Source organism: Cibotium barometz, chromosome 1, assembly GCF_041138505.1.
Source record: "Cibotium barometz isolate CiBa-2024 chromosome 1, ASM4113850v1, whole genome shotgun sequence".
Taxonomy (NCBI): Eukaryota; Viridiplantae; Streptophyta; class Polypodiopsida; order Cyatheales; family Cibotiaceae; genus Cibotium; species Cibotium barometz.
This window is the reverse complement of record NC_141046.1, coordinates 33,207,431-33,231,924: the sequence shown is the minus strand read 5'-3', so window position 1 is coordinate 33,231,924 and position 24,494 is coordinate 33,207,431. Positions and strand designations below refer to the sequence as shown.

General features: G+C 48.1%; 1 protein-coding gene and 1 pseudogene across 2 annotated transcripts in view; one reads left to right on the top strand and one right to left on the bottom strand.

Annotated features, from left to right (window-relative positions):
- The window catches only part of LOC147641894 (protein transport protein SEC24 C-like), a 102,820-nt gene that overhangs the window by 37,775 nt on the left and 40,551 nt on the right, over positions 1–24,494 (top strand). The window lies entirely within an intron of this gene.
- On the bottom strand, positions 20,441–23,494 carry LOC147641895 (uncharacterized; annotated as a pseudogene). Its single transcript, XR_015266345.1, has 4 exons — positions 21,881–23,494; positions 21,402–21,747; positions 21,147–21,308; positions 20,441–21,051 (listed from the first exon to the last, which is right to left on the bottom strand). The product of XR_015266345.1 is annotated as an uncharacterized LOC147641895 (transcript).

The following is a 24,494-nucleotide window of genomic DNA, read 5'->3' as shown; positions in this document are numbered from 1 at the left end:
CCATTTTCGTGCCTAAGGGCTCAAGGAGACTAGTCCATGTGCTCTCTGTGTCCACTCTGACGATATCCATCCTAATCACGCGGTTTTGCTTTGAGCGGGTGAGATCCAAAACTGGACAATCCAAGCTGTATTGAAAGGGTGGGAGTGCCTCTATCCGCAAACCATGATCTCATCTGAGGCTTGAGCATACCAATAATGAGCATCTCCATCCTCTGCCAACTGTATGGATGAGGTCAATGTGAATCGAGAGCACCTCTGCTGAGGGAGGTCACATAGCTGCTGTAAAAAGGTAACTGCCTGGAATAGGGCCTCGGTCACTATTGGTGTGGCACCCAACTCAGCCTGAACAATCTCATGTGGTACCGATGATTCGCTCTGAATCATGTGGGCAATCATCATAATTAGTGGTCTCTCCATATGCCTCCATCCCTCATCCGTCCCTTCCTGAGATCTGTGATGTATGTTGGCCCCCCAAATTGGAGCTCCGTACAGGATGGTCGGTGTAACGAGTGTATCAAATAGCCACAATTTGGTGCGCGGCTCCTGAAACTGTATGTGTGCACCAAGTACCCCCAAGGCTGCATGCCCTCGAGCTAATCTAGCTGCTACCGCCTCCTTTAGGGAGAAATGCGGTCCTATGAAAGAATCTCCCAAATAGACATATGACCTGATGTACTCAACCGGCTCCCCTCGGAAGTGAATTGATACTAATCTCATGTTGTAGTTGTGCCCGCGTCTCACGACACTCATCATCATCCCAACTGTTCTGTGGAGGGCAGTGCTGCCGGGGGGGGGGGGGGGGGGGTGAAAGGGATCATAGTGCAAGGAAACGCATATGAGGCGGATGCATGTAGTACACTTGCCAATCCTCTCGGAATCTCGTCGAGAGGGCTATGCGGGTCTAAAGCAAACAAGCCATCAGATACTGCATCTCGGTACACCCTAGCTGTCTCACGTGTAAACTAATACCTCGGGTACCTAGGTAGATGAGTGGCTGGCCCATCTCTCGGGGATCTACCTACTAGTGTGAAACTCAGGTATGCATGATCGGTTGCTATGCTAATGGGCTGACTGGAAATTGTGAAATCCCGCACATCAGGTATCAATGAAGGAGATCTCATCAAGTAGTCCATTGTGCTTGTTCCCCCTTTAGAGTTCCAGCATGTGAGAGCATCCGATCCCTGCCATCTCATGACCAACCCATGTGCACTCCCGAGTGTGAGAAAATGCTTGCTATATTCTGTAATCCCCCCCTCATCTTGTGCTGATCTCTGCAACCCTACATCCTTTGCCGTGATCTCCCGGTACATAGCCTCATGAGTATCATACAACTCTGTTTGCTGTGTGCCTGTGTACGTGCATTAAAGTCTCCCAATAGTAATATGTTTGGCAAACCTTATGATATCATCATATAGTGGCGTATAGGGCGACTCTCTTGATGGTGCAAACCTGGAGTTGGCTGGGAGAAAGTAACATACCGCCACATATAGCTCGCGGAGACCCTCTCTGCATACTCGGACCCACATGTACCTCGCATCTTCATCTCTATGTACCACATGTATTTTGTCACGAAGCTACTCCCTGGAAAGTACTGCCACTCCTCTAGATCCTTTGGTACCTCCCACTATGCATGGCTGAGGGCAAAAAACCGATTCCCATCTATAACCCCGCACGTCAGGGAGCCTCTTGTTTCTGCACTGATGGGTCTCCATATACATAGCAATATCACTATGCTTGAAAGTATCCTCAAAGTATCGTGCATTTGTTCTAAGGGCTCCATTGCAATTCCACACCGTGAATTGCAAGGTCTCATAGGCCGCACACCGTCAGGCGGGCCTCCTATCCGTAATGATGACTCGGCCATCTCTGTATACCGCCCATTTCCCCTCTTTCCTTGCCTCAAGCACACACGGCATGTGTTCCTTCCGATGTGCTATCTGTGCCGGTGTAAGGTCATCCAAATAAATCTTTTCCCCCTTAAGGGCCATCCTTTTGGAGAGGAAGGCTGCCTTCTTCTCCAAGTCACCAAACCTGATGATCAATATCTTTGCCTTGGTTTCATCTCTGCCTACTCGCCATGCTCCAGCAATGGATACATCAGTGGTTCCAATTTAAGGTGCCTTCGTACGATGCAACTGTTGTGCCAATCTCCCGGAGCATGTCATCCTTCCATTTTTGCATCCCCTTTTTCATTTCCATATGCATCAAAGCTTGGGCTAATTCCATCTCAACCCATACTTGGGCTTGCATTTCTCCCTTCAATTGGGCATATATCTCTTCCTTCAGTGTTTCGTATATCACTTTCTTTTGGGCATGCATCTGCGCAGTCCATTCCTTTTCAAGCTCCTGTTGCATGGTGCTCATCTCTGTCCTTATGTGCAGCTGTATCTCCCAATAAAGGGCCTAATCTCGTCGGGCCATCTTTGCAAGCCTTCGTGAGCCAGGGGACATGATCCCTTCCCCTAGTCCATTGAAGATGGTGGTGTATCTCTCTCTAATGACACTATATGCTCTGCATCTGCATACATAATGTTCCTCACTCTCAACCTCCTCCTGGCATAGTCTGCATATCCTCTTTCCTCTGGGGATCCGTGCTGCCCTACCTGCCTCAATCTCAAGCTGGTGTGATGACACTCTGAGCTGGCCAATCGCCACTTGGGCACTGTGAGGCATGTACACATCCATGTATCCAAGTCTCTCTATGAATCCATCCGTTGAGACACGCATAAACTGATCTCTGTAGTATAGAAATGTAGAGAGAGATAGATAGATAGATAGATATATTAACGTCTACGAGAGGCCAAAGTCAGCCTATGAGACAAAAAATAATACAACTGTGTTCTTCCGGTCATCGGAAGAAAAGAAACAAAAGAAAAAGTGTGCATGTGTCTGGATACAACTGTGAATCATCATGGATCGGTGGAGCCCATATACAAACAATATAAGGGGGGTGGGGATGTGGATGGAGTGCTAAGGCAAGATGCATCTCTATATGCTGAAGGGGTAGTACAAGCATGCTATGCAGATCTATGTCTAACTCCATCCAGTGCCATAAGAGGGATATAAGATATCATACATTGCCGATGCTGAGGCTGTGAATGGCATGAACATGTACCCTGAGTCTGAATGAAAGCGAGCTAGCCTCTCCTGTGTCTCCATCTGGTGTCTCATTCGGATAGCTGCTATCTCTCGGTGACGGAGTCGGGGTGCTCTATGTCCAGTTTGTCTAGGTCTCCTCCTGGCTCTCAATTCCTCTGCTCTCTGTGCGGTCACCCCACGTGGTACATCAGCTGGCACTGGCATAGCTCTCTGGAAGAAATCTGTGAGCTGGGAGTGTCTCCCACCCCTAGTGGGAGCGGGTGTCTGGAGGAGTCTCTCTCGAGAACTATGAAGCTCTAGTAGTAGTCTGCCAAGCTGTCGCTGGTCCGAGGTCTCCATCAACTGATGTAGTGAAGAGTGCTCCTCAAACAATCCTGCATATCTATCTCTGACCCCCTGGTGGGCTCTACATCTACATACAAAGTGATCCTCAGTCTCCACCTCCTCGCAGCACAATTTGCATATCCGCTCAGCTCTAGGAACCCGTGCCGCTCTCCCAGCCTCTACCTCTAGCTGATGTGATGAGACTCGTAGCTGTCCAATAGCAACACGAGAGCTGTGTGGCATGTATACATCCATGTACTGCGGTCGATGTATAAACCCATCCCCTGAGATGCTCATAAAGTGGTCTCTGTAATACAGCATCTTCGGTGGTAGTGGGCTCTCTGGTGCTGTCCATGTCTCCTGTATGTAGTGCTGCCATATGTCCTGTCTCATCACTCTGTTCCTCTCATTGAGAGAGAGGTAACCCCGTGGAGCAGACTGATCATACTGAAAAGGTGGCAACCGCTCAATGTCTATACCATGATGTGAGAACCACTGTAGCATCTGTGCATACCAAGATCCAGTGTGTCCAGCCTCGGCCAACTGTCTGGATGCCTCAAAAGCTCGGCGGCATAATCTCTCCATGGGCATCTCCCTCATCCTGTATATAAAGGAGATCGTTTGGAACAATGCCTCGACTGCCATAGGTGGTGCAGCAAACTCAGCTCGAACAATGTCGTGTGGGACGGATGGTTGGCTGCGTATCATCCTCGAGAGCATCAAGATCTGTGGTCTCTCCAACTGTACCCATGTGGAGGCTGCAAGCCCTGGTGCCCAAACCGCTGCTGCATACATCAAGGCTGGTGTCACTAATGTATCAAAGAGCCACCCCTTCGTGCGGGGTTCCTGAAAATGTGCCTGATGACACTGACGCTCAAGGCCAGTAAGAGCGGCATATCCCCGGGTCACTCTGTCTCGGACTGCCTGAGCCATGGAGAATCGTCCAACTGAGCTAGTAAATGTGATGCCAAGGTAAACATAAGAGCTCACCACCTCGACCCGCCCTCCTGCTAATGTGAGAGTAGTGTGGCTCCTGACTGCGGGTGAAGTGTGGAAGATCATAACCTTGGTTTTCCCAAGGTTCATTGTGAGCCCCTGCTGTGCGCAGAAGTCATCAAGAGCCACAAGGTGTCTTTGAAGCCCAACCTGCGTGTCGGATACCAAGACGATGTCATCAGCATAAAGCATAACATGGACAGTAATACCTGATAGCTCAACCCCAGAGCCTCCTCCCTGTGTGATGTAATCGACCACCTCATCAATATAGAGCCCAAAGAGCGTGGGGGAGAGCAGGCACCCCTGCTTCACACCAATGGTGCTACAAGCCTCCTGGGCATCGGACTCTCCCAAAGACCTGCTCATATAGCCTGTATATGCCCCACATCATGTCTGAAGGTATGCCTAGTGTCTGTAGTCGCCGAAAGAGGCGCTCTCTGGGCACAGTATCAAATGCCTTGCGGAAATCCACAAAGCAACAATAGAGCTGTTGCCTCCGTGCCTTGGCCTGATCAATCAGGCACCTCAATGTAAAAATGTGGTCGATGGTCGAGAAGGCTCGACGGAAGCCTGCCTGGCCTGCTGTTCTCAATCCCCCAACCTCTGCATGAGTGCTCAGCTCTGCCTCCAAAACTGCCCCGTTTAGTTTGGCCAATATATGGCCAATCATGATGGTCCTGTAGTTCCCGGGGTCTAGTACATCTCCCGCTTTATGGATCGGCACAATAGTGTGCATCGTCCACTCAGCCGGAAACCCCTCTGACAGAGCTCTGTTGAAGAGATGAGCAAGAAATGGTGCCAATGTATCAATAGCATAGATGAGATGCTCTCCTTGTAATCCTGTATGACCTGTCGCCCGTCCATGTTGGAGTCGGCATGTAGCCCTCCTAACCATAGGTGGGGTGAAGAAGGTGGAGACTGTGGAGCATGGCTCTGTGGGCTGTGGTATAGGGGGCTGTGCAGGCACATCATAAAGTCTCTCTGCATATGTCTGCCAGGTCTGAGGATCGGCAATAGGTGTGGGAGGACGGGGCTCTCTGAGTCTCCTCCAAGCAGCAGCAGCATCTCTGCTCATGAGCATGTGATGTGTGTCCCAGTACTGAGCCTCCTCATAAGCTCGCCGCTTACGGCGGGTGAGAGTATGCATCCTCCTACCTGCCAGATTCTCTTGTTTGAAATGTATTCATTCATAATGTATTTGGAAGAATCAGGTGCAGGCTGGTGGTGAATCCCCAGGCACCCGTAATCTTGTACTTTGCATACTCTTTTGGTAATATAACCAAAAGGGGGGGGGGGGGGGGGGGTCAGCCTATCATCGGCCCCTTTATGTGGTGTACTGTCATTTTCAGCTTTGTGGTTGTAATGCTCAAGTGTTAAGTGCTCAGAATCTTGTTCACATTTATACGATTCCAATACACGCGTCCTCCTCCCGTTACATTGGTATCAGAGCTCAGTTTTTCCCCTCATTGGAAAACGGTCTGAGGCTTGGAATCATAACTGGTGACCTGATTTGAGTGTCATTGACAGCCACATTTCTGACAGTGTGGAGAACACACAGGACCGTGAATTTCATGGTACAAGGGATGCAAGAGATGCTGCAGGCAATGATGTCTATGGAGATGCAGGTACTCATGACACTATGCATTCTGATTTGGAATCTTTGAGGCGTCAAGTGCGACGCTATAGAGCTGAAACCGAAGAGCTCAGGTCATTGAAAAATGACCCGGATGTACAAAGGGTGTTGGCTGCGAAGGTAAAGGCTTCCGTCCATGAAGTCACTTTTGAAGCAATTGCAAAGGAAATGGATGTTGAGAAACCCCGAGAGCTTGCACTTGCATACCTAATGGTTAAGGGTGATGTATACACAAAAGCAGATGGTAGATTGGCTTTCAAGAAGCCACCCCTCATGGCTGCCCGTGATGGTGCACATGATGCACAACAAGCAGGAAGAGCACAGCAAGTGCCAAATGCTGAAAGGACAAGAGTCCCTGGTGCTGGGCTTGATGCAGGTCAAGAGAAGAGTAAGGATGAGGGATCCTCTACTCATTCCCGCTTTGCTCCAAGAAGACATATCCGTTCTCGTGTTGAGCTTTCCACTCATTCGGAGAGTGTGGCTCAAGAGAGAACGAAGAGGGATCGTGAATCTTCATCGCGGCATCATCACCATGGAGATGAACAGGATGTACATAGGGATGCACATAGAAGGAAGAAGCCTTGAGAGTTCAAGTCCGGTGACAAGGATGTAAAGTTTGAAAACTTTCAGGGACGGATGGACTCTACCAAAGCACTTGCTTTCATTAGACAGTTTGAGATAGCTTTTTGCAATGAAGACTTTTCGGAAAAGTCTATGCTCAGGCATGTGGGAATGCATCTCAAGGATACGGCAAGTGATTGGTGGCTTGCAAAAATACTTGATGGAAGTGCTGCCCCAACTTGGTCTTCTTTCAAAATTCAGTTTTATGATCAATTCTTACCACCAAACTTTGCAAAGGATGTACGCAAGGAGTGGAATTGGCTGTCCCAAGATGAGGGAGAGTCTGTTGCTTCATACATAGCAAAGTTTTGGAAAGTCCTTCTCAAGGTTACTCCCTTCATGAAGATTGGAGAGGACGAGAAGAAGAGAAAGTTTGAATCGGGGCTCCATCACATCATCCAACAAAGCTTGGGAGTGTACCCAAATAAGACCATACAAGAGCTTATACACTCAGCCATGATTGCGGAGAACTTGCACATGAAAGCACCCACAATCAAGCCATTTGCAAGTCAAAACAAGAGCAAATTCAGGGCTGGTTATGACCAGAAAAAGGGTGGACAGCCACCTAAGAATGCTCCCAAAGATGGCCGAGATGCAAAGGATGACTCTGAAAAGAAGCCGGGGGGTAAACGCCACAATTTTGGGCTCTCAAAACAGCAATTGGAAGAGTACAGGAAGGCTGGAAAATGCTTTAAGTGTGGCAGTAAAGATCATATATATCCTAAATGCCCACAAAATCCTAAGAATGCTGAGCCTAATGTGGAAAAGCCTCTTGTGAATGTTGTACCCGATGTGCAGGGTAATACAGGGCATGAGCCCAAGAGTAGAGTCATATGCAAGGCTTGGGGCAAATTGAAGGATCAGCCCGCTTTGTTTCTTTTTGATGATGCTTCCACAGATAACTTTATATCCGTACAGATGGCTACTGCCATAGGTCTCAATGTGGAAGACATGGGAATGCAAATGAATGCAGATGCCACCTTTGAGGGCAAACATGCTGATGTAACTCCGGTCATTGGTAAGCTCCGTGTACATATACAGGACTACCTCGACCATGAGAGCTTTTTAGTGGCTCCTCTTATAGGTTGTGATGTTTTGTTGGGGATGCCCTGGCATCACCGTTTAGAGCCTATTAAGGCTTACAAAGAGAAGAAAATCAGCTTTGTACATAGAGGCCGTGAGCACTCTATAGATGCTTGTACTACTGGAAGTACCATACCTCTTGTAAGCCATGTACAAATTAATAAGGCAATAAAGAAATCAGCTTGTTCTTACTTGGTTTTTGTACGTGATACCATTGAACATTCTAGTGTTGATGTTAGTACATTAGATCAAGACAAGCTTAACTTTTTGAATGAGTTCAAAGATTGTTTTGCGAATGCTTTGCCAGCAAGGTTGCCACCCGAGAGGCCGGAAGATCATTGCATAGATCTAATTCCCGGTCGCTCTCCACCTAATAGGCCACCATACAGGGTGAGTGCTAGTCAACAAGAAGAGGTTATGGCACAGGTGAATGAACTTTTGGAAAAGGGTTTGATTCGGCCTAGTTCCTCGCCATATTGCTCGCCAGTACTTCTTGTTCAAAAGAAGGATGGTACTTACAGGATGTGTGTTGATTACCGTGCCCTCAATAAGATAACCATCAAGAACTGGTTTCCGATTCCGCGCATTGATGACATCTTGGACAAGCTTGAAGGTTCGGCATGTTTCAGCCGAATAGACCTCAAGAGTGGGTATCATCAAGTGAGAGTGGCACCTTAAGATGTACACAAGACTGCATTTAGGACAGCCTTTGGTCTTTATGAGTTTTTGGTGGTGCCTTTTGGCCTTACAAATGCACCCGCTACCTTCAACAGGATGATGGACAGGGTGTTCAGAAAGCATAGAAAGTTCACGGGTATATTCTTTGATGACATTATTGTATTCTCAAAGAATGAAGCCCAACATCGTCAGCACCTGGCTATTGTGTTTAAAGAGCTTAAGGAAAATCAGCTCTACATAAATGCAAAAAAGAGTGAATTCTTCCTCCCAGAGATTCACTATCTTGGTCACATTGTATCAAAGGATGGTGTGCGCATGGATCCCGCAAAGATACAAGCCACGCAAGAATGGCCAGAGCTGAAATCAGTCCATGAAGTGAGGAGCTTCCTTGGTTTATGTGCTTGCTACAGGAGGTTCGTCAAGCATTTTACTTTCATTGCCGCTCCGTTACATGAGTTAACGAAGAAGAAAGCAATCTTTAAATGGACACAACAAGAGAGAGATGCCTTTCAAAAGTTGAAGAGTGCAATCATCTCGGGACCGGTACTCATTATTCCGGACTTGCACAAACCTTTTGTGGTGGAATGTGATGCATGTGGGGACTGCATAGGGGCTGTTTTGAACCAAGAAGGACATGCCATTGCCTATGAGAGCAGACGCTTGCAACATGCAGAGCTTCACTTACAGGTTTATGAGAAGGAGTTGTTGGCTGTAATTCATGCCCTTACTATTTGGAAACACTATCTTTTAGGGGTTGATTTTATGGTCAAAACTGATATCAAAGTTTGAGATACTTTTTGACTCAAAGTAAGCTCTTAGAGAAGCATATGAGATGGGCAAATTTCCTCTCAATGTTTCATTTTCAGATTTTACACACTCCAGGGAAAAAGAATGTGGTGGCAGATGTCTTATCTAGACGACCATAGGTTCATGCTATTACAGTTGCATACCATGAGGACTTATCGCATATGCGTAATACTTATCATCTGGATGAGGATTTTGCACATGTATGGACTGATTTGCAAGAGGGTATTGCTGTCCCATCTTATGTCATAAGAGATGGATATCTCATGATGCAAAATCGTATGTGTGTGGTAAAGAACCTTCGCCATAAGGTTATGGATGAGTGCCATGCTCCTCCATATGCAGGTCATAGAGGCATTTTGGCCACAGCACAAGCTTTGGAGAGGTATTTCTTTTGGCCAGATATTCGCAAGGATATTGAAGCATATGTACGTGAATGTATGGTATGTCAAAAGGTCAAGTTTGACCGACATAAAGCACCTGGATTGCTTCAGCCTTTGCCTATACCAAATGAACCATGGGAAAGCATTGCTATGGATTTCATTATGGATTTGCCAAGGACGCACAGGGAAATGATGCTATTTGGACCATCATTGACAGGTTCAGCAAGCAGGCACATTTCATTCCTGTGCGCAAGACAATAAAGCCAGATCATATGGCTAGGATGTTTTTGGCACAGATATTCAAACACCATGGCATGCCTAAATCTATTGTGGGGGATAGAGATCCTAGAACCACAAGCTTATTTTGGCGTGCATTGTTTGACAATATGGGTACAAAGCTGAGCTTCTCATCAGCTTACCATCCACAGACAGATGGGCAATGTGAAATAGCAAATTCAGCTGTCCTCGACTTGCTGAAATCTTATGTATCCGACCGTAAATCGGATTGGGAGAAGTATTTACCACTTGTGGAGTTTGCCTACAACAATACGGTACTTACTTCTACGGGCAAGGTGCCCTTTGAGATTATCTATGGCAAGGTGGTACTACCACCCATCCTTCGTACAAAGGATGAGATTTTTGTAGCAGATGAGTATGTCAGAGACTTGGATACTGCATTTGCACAGGTACGGACAGCCATAGAGAGGTCTCAAACCAAGAATAAAAAGGCAGCTGATAAGCATAGAAGGGATGTACAATTCAAACAAGGTGATTGGGTCTTGTTGAAATTTGAAAAGGCACGCCTTCGGAAGAGGCTAGGGAAAGAGGGAAAGTACCCTAAACTTTCCAACAGGTACTATGGACCTTTTCAGATCTTGGAGAAGATCAATGATGTTGCATGTCGGCTTGTACTCCCAGATCATTGGAACATGCACAATGCTTTTCATGTGAGCCTATTGAGGCCTTATGTGGGACCGACACCGTTTGAGCCGGTTTTGGAAGACCCACCCGAGGTGGATGAGCTGGAAGAGATTCTTCAACCTGAACAGATTGTTTTTCACAAGGAACGAAAGCTTGCGGGGGGCAAACTTGTTCGTAGGAACCTTGTGAAGTTCAAGAATTATTCAGCTTTGGATGCGAAATGGATGGATGAGACCTACTTCGAGGATTACCCAGATCTTTTGAAGGCCTATCTCGAGGTTTTTCAGTTGCGGTCAACTGATTAGAGGCCGGGGGGAATGACACAAACCCCTATATTCTAGGGACATGCGGATGCGTGTCAGGCCTAGAAACATGTGGATGCATGTATGTATTATACCTGGGCATGTGTATGGATCATATGAGTGGATGCATATGAGTCCAAGGACATGGCAGGACATTTGTGAACTTTCGGACGGCGCCCGTGTGGATTCGGGCCATGCACACATGGTGTGTTATGATGGCAGCGGAATATTTTCAAGTACAAGAATGATGATAGGTGGTTCTCCAAGTTTACATGTGCACAATGCATAAATGATGCATGCCATAACTTTATTTTACTTTGTGTGACATTGTCTTGCTGCCTGGACAATGCTTGTTATTTTGGCTTGTGAAGTCCGAGGGACCGGGGACGCCCGGGCACCTTGTGGATACGTGTGTGCACTCTTGTTTGGGCCTAAAACTGTGGGCTTATGGGTTTTACAGGTGGTAAGTGCGTCCACACTCAATTTACAGCTTACTTCATTTACTACTAAGGTTTATTGGTTTGCAGGTCCACTCTCATTAATAAGTGGCCGGACAACTTATAGTGCGTTCGCATTTGGTTGGACCAAAATTAATGAAGTCCGGACAGCTTATGGCCATTTCCCATTTGGTTGGACCTAAACTTATAGAAACAGGACAAATGGAGCACTATGGGCTGGACACCTACCTGGACACCTTATGGGGACACATGTCAGCCAGCATGTGTACCCACCAGGCCCCTGAGGTGGCACCTGAAAAAGGCGCCTCCCTCAAGAGGCCCTTTTGGGCTGTTTTACTCATTATTCAACATATTGGAGAGCTGGTTGGAGCTTTGGGAGTTGCTACAGGGCTGGTTGCTTGCTTCCCGGATTCACACAAGCTTGGACAACCATCCCCACACTCTTCTAAAGGGCTGGTTGGTAAATTTCAGACCTGCAATTTCTGGTTATTGCAAGTTTTGGGCTGGTTATAGGTGTCCAAAGTCAACTTGGACAGTACAGGACAGCTCTAGGGACCTCCACAGGGCTGTAGGACCCTTTACAGGTGGATTTCTCGCAACAGAAAGTTGCAGTTTTGGATTAGTTATTGCACAAAACAGGCCGGACAGCAATGGAATATGTGAGCATGGATGTGTCTCAAGGATTCCTGGTATAGCAGGTGCTTAGGGCAAGCATTGGGGACACTTGCTCGCGGAGAACACAGGTTTCTGGATCAGTTTCTCACGTGGAAACAGGGCCTAAAGATCCATTTACATCTTGTGCAGGGCGGAGTACCTGTGAGGATTGTGATACTCTTGTGCAGGGCGGATGTACCTGTGAAGAGGCTTGTGCAGGGCGGATGTACCTGTGTGTAGGGCGGATGTACCTACAGATTCTCTTGTTTGAAATGTATTCATTCATAATGTATTTGGAAGAATCAGGTGCAGGCTGGTGGTGAATTCCCAGGCACCCGTAATCTTGTACTTTGCAGACTCTTTTGGTAATATAACCAAAGGGGGGGGGGGGGGGGGGGGGGGTCAGCCTATCATCGGCCCCTTTATGTGGTGTACTGTCATTTTCAGCTTTGTGGTTGTAATGCTCAAGTGTTAAGTGCTCAGAATCTTGTTCACATTTATACGATTCCAATACACGCGTCCTCCTCCCGTCACAGGATGCCTTACATGACTTTTGCACTCAGCGGGACCTCTTTGTTAACCTTGGTAAAACCAAGGTAATGGTCTTCAATACCTCTCGCCCGGTCACATCCAGATTGAGCTTCACATATAGAGGGGATCCTGTGGAGATTGTCTCATCCTATGTCTACCTTGGTGTCACTTTCAGTGGCCCACGCTTTACCATACTTCCCGCAGCACATTCCAGAGTGACACGGGGATATGCAGTCTTGAGCTTACTTGAGCGGCAGTGCTTCGAGGCACATTTCCAGGAGCCCAGGACGAAGGGCTGGCTTTTTGACGCCCTCGTTACACCAACCTTGATGTATGGAGCAGCTTTCTGGGGGCCAGATTTATCCAATGAGGATTGGTAGCGAGTTGAGAGGCCCCAGGTCATGGTGTTCCCCCGTATGATCTGCAGCAAACCATCAGTCCCACACCAGATTATCCGGGCAGAGTTTGCTGCAGCCCCGATGGTAGTGTAGGCACTCTTCCTCCAGACAGTCACACACATCCATCGCATCAGTCACATGGATCCCCACAGGTACCTGAGGCTTGCCCTGGAGTCCTCCAAATAGCTAGCACTTGAGGGGCACTCTGGAGTATGGTATGCACTAGTTTCCACTTGGTTCTCAGTATACGGGCTCTGCATGGACCGGTTTCCACTTGGTTCTCAGTATACGGGCTCTGCATGGACCGCCTACCCCCCCTTCAGTACAGTTTGGACTCCCCTTTTTTCCAGCTGTCTCACAAGGATACCAACCAGGTTATCCGGTTAGATCTTCTTAGCCTCTACACACATTGCACATGGATCACACCCCCGGAGCTCCCCACGAAGATGCACTTTTACGAAGACCACTTTCTCACACTCACTGAGGATGAATTCATCCAGTAGCCGGGCTACTTGAGTGTTCACATGTCCCATGCCATGCGGATTGCGATTGGCCAGATATGGGTTTCTTCCCACCACCTCAAAGTGGAGACAGGTAGAGCTGAGCGCATCTTCAGAGCCGGGAAGCTTGTACGGACACCCAGAGAGGAGAGGATCTGCCGACTATGCCACATAGAGATTGAGACGGAGGAGCATTACATATGCCGCTGCCCAGTATACTATGAGATCCGCGGGAGGTTTCACTGTCTATTTCGTGAGGGATTCGGTCCACTCTCCAGGATCATTGGCTTTCAGGACCAGCGTTGCCCCGGCCTCTTCCTGCTTGAGCTCCGCAGACATAGGGACACCTTCTTGAGACACAGGCCCCAGCCACCCCGCCCCCTCCCTCCGCAGCCAACCATCACCAGTTTCTTCCGGACCCTGGAGGTGGAGGACACCGACATAGTGGATCTTGTGGACCCTTCACGAGCTGCTCTGGACCTACCTTGCCCGAGAGGAGTTACCTCGGACCGAGCCTCTGCACTCCAGCGGCCCGACGCTCTCGACCCCCCCGTCGGCCACGATCACATCATCAGCTCCAGATCCAGGACATGCTCCACCGCCATCAAGCTACCTTTCCACGTGACATAGCTGAGGGAGACCTCTCGGCCATACTCGTCAACCCCATGCTTGACATTTTGGAGAGTGGTATACCATCTACTCGGAGCTGATGTTGCTCCCATGTTTTTATGTTCTTAGTATTCCATGACGAGTTTCCATGGACAGTTTTGTATCACCTCAATGAGAGAGCTATATTTATGTTTTCATTCTGTTTTATTTTCCATTCCATGATGAGATATGCCATGGACATTATTGTACCTCTTGGTCTCATAGCCCCATTGGGTCTTTAGTAGACGCTTAATATATCTTTCTTTCTTTTCTCTCTCTCTCTCTCTCTCTCTCTCTCTCTCTCTCTCTCTCTCAACACGCAAGCGAGCCCTCATCCTATAGTTTGCAGGAGAGATGGAGAGGGTCACCTTCATGAGGAAGAGGGTCATATTACGAGGCTTAGAGGGAGCTCCTATTTTCTTGGATGATGATCTCACGAGGATACAGCTAGAGTATAGGAGAGCTTGCATGCCACGAGTCTTACACGCGAGGAGAGTAGGCAAGAAGGCCTTCTACGAGATGGTCGGGTCATCATTGATGGCCGGCTCATGGATTAGCGGTTTGGGACCTATGGGACACAGACCAGGCCACTGACAGAGATACACCTGGCAGTATGGAACTGTAATGGTTCACTATGGGTGCAGCCTCGACGATTGGAGCATGTTATGGTGGGGAGAGACATCATACTTCTGACAGAGACACATCAGAGCCCAGAGAGAGGGCTACCTCGAGTAGAGGGATTTCAGTGGGAGTCAGCATACAGGAGGACCACACGCCAGGGTACCTCGAGAGGGTCGGGGGGAGTAGCAGTTCTATTCAGATGGGAGCTAAAGGGGAGACTGAGAGTGGTAGCACAGGATCCAGAGGCTAGATACATGTGGATCAGCTTACAGCTCTCACAGGACCATAGTTACGGGGAAACGGCGTTTCGGCCCCATTTTTTCAAGAAACGGCGTTTCGGCCAGTTCTAGATTCTGAAACGGCGTTTCAGGCAGAAACGTTTCTCCCAGGGGGGAAACGGCTAGGGGAAACGTTTCCCCCAGGTGTTGAAACGTTTCCCAAGGGGGAAACGCGCCGTTTCCCCCTGGCAGCCTGCAACAAAGCAAAACAGTAAAAAAAAAACACCGCGCGCCTATTTCCGCCCGGTTCTTGCTCGCGCCTACATCGCCCACCTCCCTTGCTTCGCCTTGCTCCGACCAGCCTGATTCACGTTTCAGCCTTGGCCTTGAGGCTTGGAGAGTCGAGACCTTGGAGCTTCAGCCTTTGGACGTTTCTCTCACCATTCGGGTAGGAAATTTCAGATCTAGATTCTCTTTGCTCTCTTCTCATGTTTCAGTGTTTCCCCTTCTCTATAAAACCCTTGCTTACGTGGCGTTTCCCCGTTTCCCCCCTTCCCAAAAATCTCGAAACGTTTCCGTTTCCATGGTTCCCGTTTCCGTTTCCGTTTCCGTTTCCCGTAACTATGCACAGGACAGGGTTATATACACAACCCTATGTTACTTTCCTCCATCAAGATCCTCCTATGTCATTACAGAGGACATGCCACAGGAGGAGGAGATAGGAGCCTCGCCATACACTTGTCTGTCAGAGGAGATTATGCATTATTCTACACTAGGGGAAGTATTTCTTGGTGACTTCAATGTCCACACACAGAGCAGGCAGTGTGAGGTGTATGAGTATGATGACATGGAGATCCTCCACCATGTGGATCCAGAGGAGATAGGGGCTAGTCGGGCATCAGAGGACACTGGACTAGACAAAGGACATTATGGGGACCACTTACTAGAGTTGGGAGCCAGGCATCGTCTCGTTATTTTTAACGGGATGCTACAGTGGCCGGGATTAGGAGGGCTGACATGCTTCCCATATGGGGGTCATACACAGACCGGAGGCACGGTGGTAGACTACATTATGGGGTCTTTGGAGGCATCACAGCTTGTCACCTCATTCTCCATCCCACCTCGTCCTATTGGGGCAGATCATACATACTTGGCATTTTCACTAGCCGGATCACTAGTATCACCAGCCCCCCACATACCCACCACACACTACCATCTACTTCACACATGACATGGCAGACATATACACTGGCAGAGTAGAGGATGGGCTCCCTACTCATGGATCCCCTAGCACCTATGGATACCATCACAGCCCAGCTGGCATCACTCCTACACACAGCTGCATTACGGAGCTTCCCACATCGTGTCCACTCAGGAGAGCCTGCGAGATCCGGGACTATGCCCCAAAACAGATGGTATGATGACGAGTGCAGAGCCCTATACTCACGGCTCCACATACAGAGAGCCTTGGGAGCCATCACAGAGCAGGAGTCGAGGAGAGAGATGAGGAGACTTACTCGCCGCAAAAGGCGGGCCTTCGCAGAGATACATGAGCTACAGATCTTCCATTTCTTCATGAGTAGAGATAGCCCTATCTCATGGCGGCACTTCAGAGAGCCCCGGACACAAACACCCATTGGAGACCCAAAGACATGGCACACATATGCAGAGGGCCTATACCACGCCCCACAGCAGCCACCTATACCTCAGCCACAGGAGCCTCGACCTACCACAGCTAGCTTCTTTACCCACTCCATGGTAAAGGAAGCTATCCGCCGCCTACAGCATGGACGGGCCGCCGACCATATGGGCCTACAGGGTGAGCATCTCATATATGCAGTAGATTCTTTGGCTCCTTTTCCTGCACACCTGTTTAACAAGGCACTAGCAGAGGGTTTGCCTGCAGAGTGGACGATGCACACCATTGTGCTGATCCACAAAACAGGGGATATGGTCGATCCGAGCAACTACAAGACGATTATGGTTGGCCACGTGTTGGCCAAACTCTATGGTGCAGTGTTGGAGCAAGAGCTTAGCTTATATGCTGAGCGAGCAGGTTTACGCTCATCAGGGCAAGCAGGCTTCAGGAGAGCTTTCTCTACCATTGACCATGTATTCACTTTGAGATGTATGATTGATCAGGCCAGAGTGAGGAAGAGAAAGCTCTATTGTTGCTTTGTGGATTTCCGCAAGGCATTTGACACAGTACCACGAGAGAGGCTCTTTCAGCGCCTGCAGTCTCTTGGCATACTAGCAGATATGACATGGGGCATCTATGCATTATATGAGCAGGTTTTTGGGCGAGTCAGATGCCCAGGAGGTATGTCCGAGACTATTGCTAGCACCATTGGTGTGAAGCAAGGATGCCCACTTTCCCCCACGCTATTTGGGTTATACATTGATGAGGTGATTGACTTCATTACACGGGGAGGCGGAGATGTAGTTGATCTAGCAGGTACCTCAGTACATATTATGCTTTATGCTGATGATATTGTATTAGTGTCTGAGTCTCCAAGAGGCCTACAGCAGCATCTACATGCACTCCATGATTTCTGCACACAGAGGGGTCTTACTGTGAACCTTGGGAAAACCAAGGTTATGGTGAGGATAGATGTGATGAGATGTAATATGATGTGATGTGATGAGGATAGATGTGATGAGATGTAATATGATGTGATTGGATGAGGATGGATAAAGACAATAGGAATACATATGATTGGATGTGGAATAACCAATGTAAATTGATTTAGAAGAATGTGGAATAACGAGAAATGATGTGGAACAATGTGGAAAGATGAGAGTTTGTTAGAAATTGTAATTATGACCTGTTTTTAAATGACTGTTTTATGCCAAGAATGTTGGAAAAGCATTTTGACGATCTTGTGAATGAGGTCGTGGAGACCTAAGTGATAAAGTTACAACAGCTGACGGAGAGTCAACGGAGGACGTCTCGTGTAGCAAGGTTGCCTGTACCTGCAGCAGTCGTACACTGTACCTGCTGTCGTACATATCTGCACGGGCTCTTCTGTGCGCAGCCAACAACCAGCAGCCAACATATGCAGTCGACTTCTCCTCTACACAGCTAGCTTGCACGCCTCCTCCCCAAAAGCAAGAGAGAGAGAAAGAAGAGAGTCGTGGGCCTCCAAAAGTGGAGTAGTCTCTATATTTTACTTAGGGGCCTCCCAAGGTTTTAAAACCTTTACAACATTAATTTTTGACCAACAAAGGTTATAAAACCTTTTTTAAATCAAAATCTCTTTGCCCCCTTCACACTTGGGGTTGTCCACACATGGGTTTACTTTTTGACTCCAACTTGATGCCATTCACACTGTCCACCATGTCCCCGTGTACACCTGCATACTGTCCAGAGAAAAACACAGGGTCGTGACAGGCAACGTCCGGCATTCCTGTTTGTTGCAGCTGGGTCTCTTTCAACATCTGAATAACCTCTTCCTGGTGGTTCACTTGGGCTGTCAGTTCTTCAATCTTGTTGTTCTTTCCCTGTATCTCCTTGCGGAGGCCTTCCAACTGTTTTTCATGTTGGTTCAGAACCCTGTCCAGCACCTTCTTTTGTTCGCCCAGTAATTTATTGGTATTGTCCTCCACTGTCTTGATGTATGCCTCTAGCTCCTGTAGGTTCATTGTGCTATTTCCCCCTAGTTGCTGCCTTGGGGGCGTGAGCAAGGGCGGGTGAGAAAAGCGAAGGCGAACAGGCGCAGCCTGACGAGCACAGAGCAGCGTGCAGAGCAAGGGAGGCGGAGGGGAGGCAGGGGCGCAGCGTGGCAAAGGGCGTCTGTGCGCTGGAAACTGGGAGGGTGGGAAAAGGGATGGCGAACACATAGTATACGAACAGGCGCAGCCTGACGAGCACAGAGCAAGGGAGGTGGAGGGGAAGTAGGGGCGCAGCGCGGCAAAGGGCGTCTGCGCGCTGGAAACTGGGAGGCGGAAGCGGGGCAACAAAGGCGTAGCGCAGCAGAAAGCAGCAACCAGGGCCACCAGCGCGCAGTGCGAACAGAGGAGGGGGGGTCTGCGCAGCTTCACGCCATGCGAGAGAGAAATGAAATGAAATGTTATATTAACGTCTTCATAAGGCCATAATGACCTATGAGACCAAAAAGTTACATCATGGTGGATCTGATACAATGTCTGGATAAAAAACCAAAAAATGAAAAATAAAGATGATACTACTGGCACCGAGAAAATGAAACTGGAACTGGAAGGTAAACAGAAACAGAGAGAGAAAGAAAGAAAGAAAGAAAGAAAGATATATTAACGTCTACGAGAGGCCAAAGTCCGCCTATGAGACAAAAAATAATACAACCGTGTTCTTCCTGTCATCGGAAGAAAAGAAAGAAAAGAAAAAGTGTGCATGTGTCTGGATACAACTGTGAATCATCATGGATCGGTGGAGCCCATATACAAACAATATAAGGGGGGGTGGGGATGTGGATGGAGTGCTAAGGCAAGATGCATCTCTATATGCTGAAGGGGTAGTACAAGCATGCTATGCAGATCTATGGCTAACTCCATCCAGTGCCATAAGAGGGATATAAGATATCATACATCGTCGATGCTGAGGCTGTGAATGGCGTGAACATGTACCCTGAGTCTAAATGAAAGCGAGCTAGCCTCTCTTGTGTCTCCATCTGGTGTCTCATTCGGATAGCTGCTATCTCTCGGTGACGGAGTCGGGGTGCTCTATGTCTAGTCTGTCTAGGTCTCCTCTTGGCTCTAAATTCATCTGATATCTTTGCGGTCACCCCACGTGGTACATCAGCTGGCACTGGCATAGCTCTCTGGAAGAAATCTGTGAGCTGGGACTGTCTCCCACCCCTAGTGGGAGTGGGTTTCTAGAGGAGTCTCTCTCGAGAACTATGAAGCTCTAGTAGTAGTCTGCCAAGCTGTCGCTGGTCCGAGGCCTCCATCAACTGATGTAGTGAAGAGTGCTCCTCAAACAATCCTGCATATCTATCTCTGACCCCCTGGTGGGCTCTACATCTACATACAAAGTGATCCTCAGTCTCCACCTCCTCGCGGCAGAATCTGCATATCCGCTCAGCTCAGGGAACCCGTGCCGCTCTCCCAGCCTCTATCTCTAGTTGATGTGACGAGACTCGTAGCTGTCCAATAGCAACGCGAGAGCTGTGGGGCATGTCAAGGTTGATGTGTACGTACTGTACGTAATGTACGGTACGTATTTGTACGTTGTTCCGTACAGATAAATTTTTTGTGTACGTAAAAATACGTACCATTGTAAAAAATATCAATCTATATGGCATTTCATATCAAAATAAACATAAAAAGATCCAAAGACATTTTAAATTGTGAGAGAGACCTACAAGACAATCTAATAAGGTCTTTGCTAATACGCATTTGATTAGTAATCACAAAACCCTTGCCGCATGTTGTAAAACTTGTTACTTCAGAAATCAAACATCAGATACCAAAACCATTTTTTAATCAGATGACAGAGATCAATCTTCAATCACCACTCACCACTCTTAGAAGTTAGCTCTATATAAACTGATGAATTAGTGTTCACACAACAAAAGTCTCGACTCTCATCCATGTCAAAAGGCTGCAAATGCATCAAGATTCAAAACAAACTGAATACAATGCACATACTACATAGCAAGCTGCAACACTACATCATAGAAATGTCCTCAAAAGGCCCATAAGGGCTAGTCCAGAGTCTAGACTCCACAATGAAACATGATCTAAGAGTCAAAACTCCTCATCAGATGATGATGATGACGATGCACCAGAAGAGAGCAAGTCCCCATCTGTCAAGACATTGCCCTCGTCGTCATACTCAGGCTCTGCCATCACGGGCACATGTGATGATGTGAAAGATGTATCATGAGATCCATGTGCTACATCATCATCTCCTGGCTCACTCTGAGTATGAATGAGAGTGACAGCCTCATTCGCCCGAGTCCGCTGCGTACGAACAGGCAGCTTCCCCCGACGAATGCTCCTCCGTCTAGTGCTCTTTGAATCTGCAGCCTCCTCACGCAAAGGTTCGCCAAAGCCCGTGCGCGTGACCTTGTGACACGACGATCGATGCTCTCCAACTCTCTATGAAGGAGTCGTATAATATCTGCCTGCTCGTCTCTGACACGCTGCTCCACATCGCCCTCAATAGAGGTTGGCACCATCTTCACATGGGTCGGATCTGCCTGTGGAAAAGCAAAATCCGACAAGTCAGAACCACAAGAAATGACTTATATTGAAATGTGTCAAAAGACGTACGACAATTAAAACTTAAATATACCTGCTTGGGTGCCCCCAAAGCATGATAATCTCGCACGAGCTTCATGTTAGCTCGGCAATACACTAATCGCTCCAGCTGAGCGGTACTAAGTCGATTGCGGATCTTCGTGTGAACCAAGGAGTAGGCACTCCAATTGCGCTCACAAGCACCAGCAGAACAATCCTACGATCACGAATCACGATACGATTTCGGAGTCAAAACCCTTAATGAATCAAACTTTAAAGATGGATGCAATTGTGAAAGAGTCAAGAGTACCTGCGAGAGGATTCGGAGAGCAAGATGAGTCAGCTTTGGAAGACCTTGTCTTCCATAGCTCTGCCACCACGTGAGAGTAAATTTCGTCGCCTCCTCTCTCAAAACCACCGCTCTAGCAAAGGATGGTCCTAGATTGTTCATAAAACTCACCATCTCTGCATCAACCTCAAGTTGCTCATCCTCGTCGTACATTATGTTGATGTACTGGTCTTTCTGCGTGAGCAGAGTGCTCTCACTAAACAGCTCTGGCTTCTTGTAGAAGGGATGAAGCAATGCAGCCATCCCATGAATGGGACGGCTCATAAATGTCCATCGCCGCTCTACAATAGCCAGGATGTCACCACGGCTACAAATTGACAAGCCAACATTCCAACAGTCATTATATAATATAACTTTAAACATATTGTTCATTGTTGCAATGTGCATATTATTTAATATTAATATAATCAACCAAGAACAATATCCAAGTGTACACTCACTGAGACTCCGTCAATGTCGTACAGGTGGCAATATGGCGCTTCATCTCCATGAAGAGATGATAGACCAGTCCAAGAGTAGAGCCCTCCATATCTGTGATTCGGAGGAGGACATGGATAGGCTGCAATGCCACCGTCAAGCTCTGTACCTCTGTCCAAAAGGCCTCGTCAAGCACTTTCCGCTGAATGTATCTAGTGGCCTCTGTCTGTGCATGGTGCATAAACCTCCATTTCGGGTCCACCACAGTCTGTAGTAGTGGGTCCCGCAATCTAAAAAGCCTCTGCAAGACCAAGAACATATAAGAAAACCTGGTCTTCGAGGGTCGCACCATATCAAGTGCACTATGGCTCCTGAAGATGGCCAAAGCCTGATGTTTTTTTCGGAAAAATGTAGTAATCTTCATGGCATCTGCAACATTAGGTTGCACCCATGGCAACTTTCCAATATCCTCCATCAGCAGGTCCAAGCAATGTGCAGCACAAGGAGTCCAAGCAATGCGAGGAAACTCTGCCTCGACCAATTCACCCATACGCTTGCAATTTGAAGCATTGTCTGTCACCACTTGGACCACATTCTCTGGCCCAACATCGAAAATTGCCTGTCTAATGTGGTGATAAATAAACTCAGCACTGATGGATTCTCCTGCCTTTCCTGCATCCACAGCCCGCAAGAAGTATGTGCCAAGACATGAGGACACCAAAATATTGATAATGTGTCGTCTACGCATATCACTCCAGCCATCAGATATGATGGTGCACCCAAAAGACTGCCATTCTGCCTTGACAGGTACCAATGCCTTGTCTATCAAGGCTTTCTGCTCTTCAAGCATCGTGGTACGCATTTTGTTATACTCCACCCCGGACCACGAGTCTGTGTGGCCAACCTCTGCTATGGCCCTCACCATTCTCTTCCATTGATCAGTCCTCAGTACATTGAAGGAGATGTTGCACTCCACAAGAGTGCTTGCAATCTCCATCTCAGCCACTTTTTGTCTCTCTTTCACCCACGAAAGAGATGACACACGTGAAGGCAAAGTACTCTGTCTCAGCACATGTGCATCATCGTCCTCATCACCCTCCTGCATGACACGGGCCCTCTTTCTGCCCCTTGTAGACTGGCTATCCTGTGTGGAAGAATCACCCATCTCCCCCACAAGCGCATCATGAAGTGCATCTTGAGTGTGCTGGCTGCCCCTTACCTTCTTTGAACCCTTTGCTGTTGATGAATTCTCAGCAATGAGCTTGTCTCTGATATCCTGCGGCACCTGCTTGCACCCACCACAATTGCCGGTGGTGCCAATACCTGTCAAGTGTATCACGACACGAGAAATTGTGCTCGTGAGCTCGAAGTTGCAATACTTGCACTGCCATCTACGCGTGCCAGAACCAGCTTGGGTCGGCATATTAATAACACGGATGACATTCGTGTGCTCCTGCCAGTAGGGGTTGCATGGCTTCGGCATATTGGATCCTGGAAGCTCTGTGACACAAACAAAGAGAGAGAGAGAGCTTAGAGCAGAGTACATACTCCAAAGGAAGAAAGAGAGACAGAGAGAGAGGGAGAGCGTAGAGCATACTCCAAAGGAGGAAAGAGAGAGAGAGAGAGAGAGGGACCCCGGACTCGGGAGGGAGTGAGAGAGAGACGAGATTAATCATGTAGTACATTGGCAGAGAGAGAGAGAGAGAGAGAGAGAGAGAGAGAGAGAGAGAGAGAGAGAGAGAGAGTACAGTACGAGACAGAGATGCATCATGAGGGACCAAGGCCATGAGCGAGAGAGCGTGTGAATTACCTGGTTGCAATGTGCACAGTGTGCAGAGACGGAGCGAAATAGAGCGCTGTAGGCGAAACAGGCGAAATTCCAAAACAAGGCCAAAATCGCACGGTGAAGGTCAAAAAGGGGCTTTTTAAAAAAAATAAACGTACGGATGGATCCGTACGCGTACGGATCCGTACAGTACGTTCCGTACGGTACGGATCGATCCGTACGTACGTACGGATGCAACCCTGGGGCATGTATACATCCATGTACCGCGGTCGATGTATAAGCCCATCCCCTGAGATGCTCATAAAGTGGTCTCTGTAATACCGCATCTTCGGTGGTAGTGGGCTCTCTGGTGCTGTCCATGTCTCCTGTATGTAGTGCTGCCATATGTCCTGTCTCGTCACTCTGTTCCTCTCATTGAGAGAGAGGTAACCCCGTGGAGCAGACTGAGCATACTGAAAAGGTGGCAACCGCTCAATGTCTATCCCATGATGTGAGAACCACTGTAGCATCTGTGCTTACCAAGATCCACTGTGTCCAGCCTCGGCTAGCTGTCTGGATGCCTCAAAAGCTTGGCGGGATAATCTCTCCGTGGGCATCTCCCTCATCCTGTATATAAAGGAGATCGTCTGGAACAATGCCTTCACTGCCATAGGTGGTGCAGCAAACTCAGCTCGAACAATGTCGTGCGGGAGAGATGGTTTGCTGCGTATCATCCTTGAGAGCATCAAGATCTGTGGTCTCTCCAGCTGTACCCATGTGGAGGCTGCAAGCCCTGGTAGAGTGCCCAAATCTGAAAACAAAGCGACACCTGTTGGCCCCAAAGCTTGGCGCCCCTTGCGGTATTTCTTTAT